This window comes from Saccostrea cucullata, unplaced genomic scaffold (assembly GCF_032062105.1).
Source record: "Saccostrea cucullata isolate Sc308-1 unplaced genomic scaffold, CSIRO_AGI_Scuc_v1 ctg20575, whole genome shotgun sequence".
Taxonomy (NCBI): Eukaryota; Metazoa; Mollusca; class Bivalvia; order Ostreida; family Ostreidae; genus Saccostrea; species Saccostrea cuccullata.
The window spans coordinates 729-7,892 of record NW_026918903.1 but is presented as its reverse complement, the minus strand read 5'-3'; the positions used below and the strand labels follow the sequence as shown (position 1 = coordinate 7,892).

At 36.5% G+C, this 7,164-nt stretch overlaps 1 long non-coding RNA gene across 1 annotated transcript; it reads right to left on the bottom strand.

Annotated features, from left to right (window-relative positions):
• Positions 1–1,621: 1,621 nt before the first annotated feature.
• On the bottom strand, positions 1,622–4,013 carry LOC134275494 (uncharacterized). Its single transcript, XR_009993832.1, has 3 exons — positions 3,907–4,013; positions 2,223–2,371; positions 1,622–1,721 (listed from the first exon to the last, which is right to left on the bottom strand). It is a non-coding gene; the product is annotated as an uncharacterized LOC134275494 (long non-coding RNA).
• Positions 4,014–7,164: the final 3,151 nt, after the last annotated feature.

Below are 7,164 nucleotides of genomic sequence, written 5' to 3'. Positions count from 1 at the left end.
TTATTGAGAAGGTTACAGAAGAGGATAAGAATAAGTTAATGACTTTATTATGAGGGTTACGGTAGAGGATGAGAATTAGTTATTGACATACGGTAATTAAAAGGGATAAGAAAGAAGATAAGAATTAGTCATCAAGGTAATTTAGAGGGTTACGGAAGGGTTGCGGAAAAGAATTGAATGATGTAATTAAGAGAGTTAAGGAAGATGAAAAGAATTATTCATTGTAGTAATTAGTAGGAATAAGGAAGAGAATAGAATTAGTTATTGAGGTAATTAGGAGTGTAAAGGAATAAGAAATAATAAGGTGACACAATTAAGAGAGTAAAGGAAGAGGATGAAAGTTAGTGACATAATTAAGAGGCTTTAGAAAGAAGATAAGAAATAGAATTAGTCATCGAAGTAATTAGGAGGGTAACAGAAGAGAATGAGAATTAATTATTGACGTAATCATGAGGGTTATGGACGAGGATGAAATTAGTCATTATCATAATTTAGAGGGTTACGGAAGAGGATGAGAATAAGTTTTTGGCATAATTAAGAGGGTTAGCTAAGAGGATGAGAATTAGTTATTGACGTAATTAGTCAGTGACATAATAAAGAGATTTATGGAAAGGTATAAGAATTAGTCAGTGAGGATTTATTAGGGCTATGGAAGAGGATAAGAATTCATTACACTGGGTGAAAAAAGTGGTTTCCCATCATGGGAAACTTTATGGAAACCACATGGAATCCTCAAGTTTACATCATGTTTCCCAGTGGTTTCCGCAGCGGATGCTAGGTTATTCCGCCAAGTTTCCGTGACACGGAAACCCCCTACGCTCCGATTCCATAAGGTATCCCGAACCACGGAAACCTCTGTAAACCTGAAGTTTCCCGAACATCCATGTAGTTTCCCGTAATGGGAAACCTGAAGATTCCACTGGTTTCCAGAATCAGGAAACTTGATGGAATCGGAGCGTAGGGGGTTTCCGTGAAATGGAAACTTGGTGGAATCTTTAGGTTTCCTCTTACGGGAAACTACATGGAAGCTCGGGAAACCTCACGATTCCTATAGTTTCCATGACTCAGGAAACTATATGGAATCCGGGCGTAGTGGTTTCCGTGGAATGGAAACTTGGTGGAATCTTTAGGTTTCCTTATACGGGAAACTACATGGAAGCTCGGGAAACCTCACGATTCCTAAAGTTTCCTTGACTCAGGAAACCATATGGAATCGGAGCGTAGTGGTTTCCGTGCAATGGAAACTTGATGGAATCTTAAGGTTTCCTTTTATGGGAAACTACATGGAAGCTCGTGAAACCTTACAATTCCTAAAGTTTCCTTGACTAAGGAAACTATATGGAACTTGTGTAGCAGTTTCTGTGTGTCGGAAACTTGATGGAATTATCTGGAGTCCCATTTCTGGTGGAAATTACTGGGAAACTTCAAGATTCCTTAACTTTTCTAAAGGAAGCGATGTGAAATTATGTGTATTCTTTTAAATATCTATCCAAAAAATTTATTTCATGTAAAAGAAAAAAGCATTACCATTTTATATGTTTAATAATTCATTTGATGTAAAAAAACTGTAACTGTATTTTTCAATGATATCAAAATACTAAATAAATTCATATATCTTAGATAAACAATGGAACAGTCTTTCACATTTAAGTCCATTCATAAGGGTCATTAAGTACTTCTTTTAACATCAGTTTCCTGGTTTTCTTCACATCACCTATGATCTGCAATATTCATACAAAATTATTAGATGATGTCAGAATTATAATGCTTGAATATAACTTAAAAATCTGAAAGATCAGTCAATGTCCTTTAATATACAGTCAAACTTGTTTTAAGAGGCCAACTTTGGGAAGATTGGAAACTGGCCACTTAAGACAGTTGGCCTCTTATTCCAGTTTGCCCTTGAAATAGCCAGTCGGTAAAAAATGAACATTTAGCACCACAGTTAAATCAAAAATAATCAGAGTAAAACAGGTCAATTTAACAAAAGCTTTTATGTGCATTAATTTATGTACATTAAAAAATATTAAGAAACCCAAAAAGGTTTTGTTGTTATATTAATTGGGAGATTTTTTTTTAAATTTTGATATTCGACCTAGAAATTGGTTGAAGATCATTGCAGACCCTCCATCCCATTGCACAAAAGCTATATTACACCAGGAGAGAAATATACTCTGGACTAGGACTTTGAATAAAGATATACAGTACATTTTGATACTGACCTTTGACCTAGAAAATTAATGCAAGGTCACTCTTCATCCTCTATCCACAGGCTCTCTGTAGTTTAAGTTTGAGAGAGAAATATGTTCAGAACAAGTGATATCAGATGGAGTGATGGATAGACACTGTCAGGGCATCCACAGAACAGGACCTAAAAATAATGCAACTAAATGTATAATACAGTATAGATACACATGTACTTGTATGTTAATGATTTATCATATGCTGCATTGGACAGTGGACACGTATGATTTTATCATGGTTAACGGCCTGGCCCCCCACTTTTTTCCCAACATAACCTTTACTATAGTAAATGTTCCTTGATAGGATGGTTTGCCCCCCCCCCCACCTCCCCACCCCCAACCCCAGTTTATAACCATAGTATGGTGATATCAAGGATTGTAGGGAAAACAAGAGATGTTTGTTAAACACTTATGCCCCCCCCCTCCCCCACAAATTGGAATTTTTCTAAGTCCAAAAGGGCATAACTCTGTCAAAAATGGTGTGATCATACCCAAATTATAGCTTGACCAAGATATTCATCTGACTAATCTGTATACTAAATTCCATTTCAATATGTGTAACCTCTCCAAAGAAAATGAACGGAAACTGCAAAAATATGGAATTTTTCTAAGTCCAAGGGGCATAACTCTGTCAATTATGGTGCGATCGTACCCAAAACAGAACTTGATCTAGATATTCATCTGACTAATCTGTATACTAAATTCCATTTCAATATGTGCAACCTCTCCGAAGAAAATGAAAGGAAACTGCAAATAATTGGAATTTTTCTAGGTCCAAGGGGCATAACTCTGTCAAAAGTGGTGCGATCGTACCCAAAACAGAACTTGACCTAGATATTTATCTGACTAATCTGTATACTAAATTCCATTTCAATATGTGCAACCTCTCTAAAGAAAATGAACGGAAACTGCAAATAACTGGAATTTTTCTAAGTCCAAGGGGCATAACTCTGTCAATTATGGTGCGTCGTACCCAAAACAGAACTTGACCTAGATATTCATGTGATATACATGTATACCAAATTTCATTTCAGTATGTGCAATGGTTATGAAGAAAATGAACGGAAACTAAATGGACCGACAGACCAACCGACAGACAGACAGCAAAGCAATATGTCCACCCTTCTTCGAAGGGGGGCATAAAAATGGAAGTGATAGTAAGTTGGCTTTGAAAAAAGTTGGCCACTACCCCCCCCCCCCCCCCCCACAAGAAATAGGATTTTCGAGTTTGGGCAACATTGCCCCCCCCCCACTTTCAAAAACAATGCTATGTGCCTGATTTTATACCGGTATTGCATGTACACTCAGTTTATAAACAAGTAATTTAATTTTTTTTCAAAATATTGACCAACATTATTTACATCCATTCATCATATTGGCTGATCAAAATTCAGTCAGCTTTAGATCTATATGATATACCATACAGGACTTTCACATTTACAAAAGTTATTCCCCTTCGCAGGGTCAATCTGGGGTCAACCGGCTTAAGACGCCGTTTTCCCTCTTTAACCGTATCAACTTTGAGGGACAATATCTTAGAAATAAAATCTGTATGAACATATTCATTATGATTTTCATGTTGCCCCCATACTCTGGCAATACAGATACAGATCGTAATTGTTTGATATTGTTTGAAGATTGAAAATATTAACAAGTAACTTACAAAGGACAAAGTGGGAAAAATGAGCGATACGCCGACAATTGGAGAAAACTCTTAGGAATGTGAAATTCGTCTATTGGTGATGACAATTCCTGTTTTAATGTCACTGAAAAATTAAGAGACATTAAAAATTTAAGCCCTAATGTCATACACGCATGCTGTTTTTTCATCCATATAACCTTTTAGTATCATAAATTTACCAAAATTTAATACTTCAAATAATTTCATTGAATATCTATAAAACAAAGGAAACTCTAAAAACTTAGTGACTTGCAGAAATTATTCCTTGGAGAGAAAAAAATCTTTCATATTTCATATAAATATTTGCATAATGAGCCTTTTTTATTCATTTAGAACATATGGTATGTGTCTCATTTCCCCAAGAAATTTTCAAAGACAATGGACTATCTGTAAGCAGAAATCATTGCTGTTTACTTACATTTGAAAAATTTATGAAAATAATTAATTTCCTATTTTTTTTATTTTAAATAATGCTAAAAATAATTTAATCTATTACAAATAATCTAACTGACAGTAAAATAACATTTTTCATAATCTTAATCTATGGGCAGATCACTCTAACTTCATAAAACTACCTGATATCAAAGTAGAACTCTGTTTAGTGTGCAGTTTTTAGAGCTTCCTTTAAGTAATCAAAATACTGACCAGCAAGAAATCAGTTTATAAGCATATACTTTCTTTTCATTCAAATTTTTGGAGAGATCTCAAAGTTTTTTCCTGTTCAATTCAGGTTCGAGACGACAAAGTTTTATTGAAGTGTATGTATTAGAGAACTGATTGTATGTCAATCATAGCAATACACACATAAGATGGAGGGGGCAAATTGTTACAGCCCTAGCTTTTACATAAAACTTCTTGTAGTTCACAGCTGATAAACCACAGTCCAGTATTTAAACAAGAGGCCCAGGGGCCACAGCGCTCACCTGAGCACATCAGCTAGGAAAAACACATCAGATCAGAACTGAAAGTTAATTTAAGTTGGGGGGAGGGGGGGGCTTGAATTTTAACCGCCAAGGGGATCATAATTTGAACGAACTAGAATCTACATTACCTGAGGATGATTCCATACAAATATTACTAATCCTGGCTTTGAAGTACTTGAAAAGAAGATTTAACAAGAGGCCCAGGGGCCACAGCGCTCACCTGAGCACATCAGGCTTGAATTTACTCCACCCCCCCCCCTCCAGGCGTTCTTCATTTGAACAAACTAGAATCTACACTACCTGAGGATGATTCCATATAAATATCACAAATCATAGCTTTGAAGTACTTGAAAAGAAGATTTCAAAAGGTTTCCCTATATATTCCTATGTAAAACTTGGGTCGGCCATTTTGGCCCCACCCTAGCCCCGGTGGTCATGATTTGAACAAACTTGAATCTACACTACCTGAGGATGATTCCACATGAGTTTCATCTTTCCTGGCCCAGTGGTTCTTGAGAAGAAGATTTTTTAAGATTTTTCCTATATATTCCTATGTAAAACTTGGGTCGGCCATTTTGGCCCCACCCTAGCCCCGGGGGTCATGATTTGAACAAACTTGAATCTACACTACCTGAGGATGATTCCATACGAGTTTCATCTTTCCTGGCCCAGTGGTTCTTGAGAAGAAGATTTTTAAAGATTTTTCCTATATATTCCTATGTAAAACTTGGGTCGGCCATTTTGGCCCCACCCTTGCCCCGGGGGTCATGATTTGAACAAACTTGAATCCACACTACCTGAGGATGATTCCACATGAGTTTCATCTTTCCTGGCCCAGTGGTACTGGAGAAGAAGATTTTTAAAGATTTTTCCTATATATTCATATGTAAAACTTGGGTCGGCCATTTTGGCCCCACCCTTGCCCTGGGGGTCATGATTTGAACAAACTTGAATCTACACTACCTGAAGATGCTTCCACATGAGTTTCATCTTTCCTGGCCCAGCGGTTCTGGAGAAGAAGATTTTTTAAAAATGCCATTAATTTTTCACAAATTCATAATTATCTCCCCTTGGAAGGGGGCGTGGCCCTTCATTTGAACAAACTTGATTCCCCTTCACCCAAGGATACTTTGTACCAAGTTTGGTTGAAATTGGCCCAGTGGTTCTTGAGAAGAAGATGAAAATGTGAAAAGTTTACGACGACAATGACAACAACAACAACGACAACGACAACGACGACAGACAACGGACAAATTTTGATCAGAAAAGCTCACTTGAGCCTTCGGCTCAGGTGAGCTAATAAAATTTAGAATCTTTTTTTTTCAGGCAATTGTCATATACATACCAATCATGAATGAATTACCACTTACCAAATGATCACATCCCGAATCATCATACATTTTCTATGATTTTATCTCACTGGTTTTCTTTTAAAGTCACGAAGTTTTCTTCTCTCTAAAATGATAAATTATGTCCAGGTACTATTGCATTCTAGTTTAAACTAATTATGTAATAGCATTAGCAACAACCAGGATGGGAGAAAAAATAAAAACAAGATGCGCTTGTGAAACACAGCAACAAAGTTTGAAAAAGCAATTTTTTTTAGCATACAGGTCACAGTCAAGATCACATAATCATTGTCCTTGTTGCCATTTGAAAGCACTTCATTAGTGGAGTATGCATACTGAATATGAAGCCACTATCTCGTATAGTTCTAAAGTTATGGTGAAGGTTTAAGTTGACAACAGACAGACACACAGATAAACAGTTATGGCAAAAGTTCGAATTTATTAACTTGGTATACACACAGCCACTTCGAGGTATCAAGGGTAAAATTCACAGCACAGCGGGACTGCATTTTGACTTCGAGGGATCAAGGGTTTCGAGAGATCAGGAGTTCGAGAACTCAAGAGCAAATCTGCTTAATTATATAGTGGAAAAAATCAGGACCGGAGACTCACTTCGAGCGATCAAGAACTTCTGAGAAATCGAAGTTCAAGCCATCAAGAGTTACCTGTATATACAGATATGTAAGAAGCATGTTATTTTTTGCAATTTTGACCTCATGACAGCTAAATCTGTTCAGTAAGACAACACCCTGTACATGTATGTAAGTAGTTTAATTGTGCATGATTATTTACTTATTTTCTTCTTAACTTGAAGTGTTCTGTATTTTATTACCAAGTTTGTAATAAACATAATGAAACATACCCTTTTCCACATCACATCCTGTATCAGACCTTCGACCAATATCAGCCCTAGGGCCTCTGTCCCTCTGGCTGATATTGGTGTCTCGGGCTAGTATTAGTTATGTAGA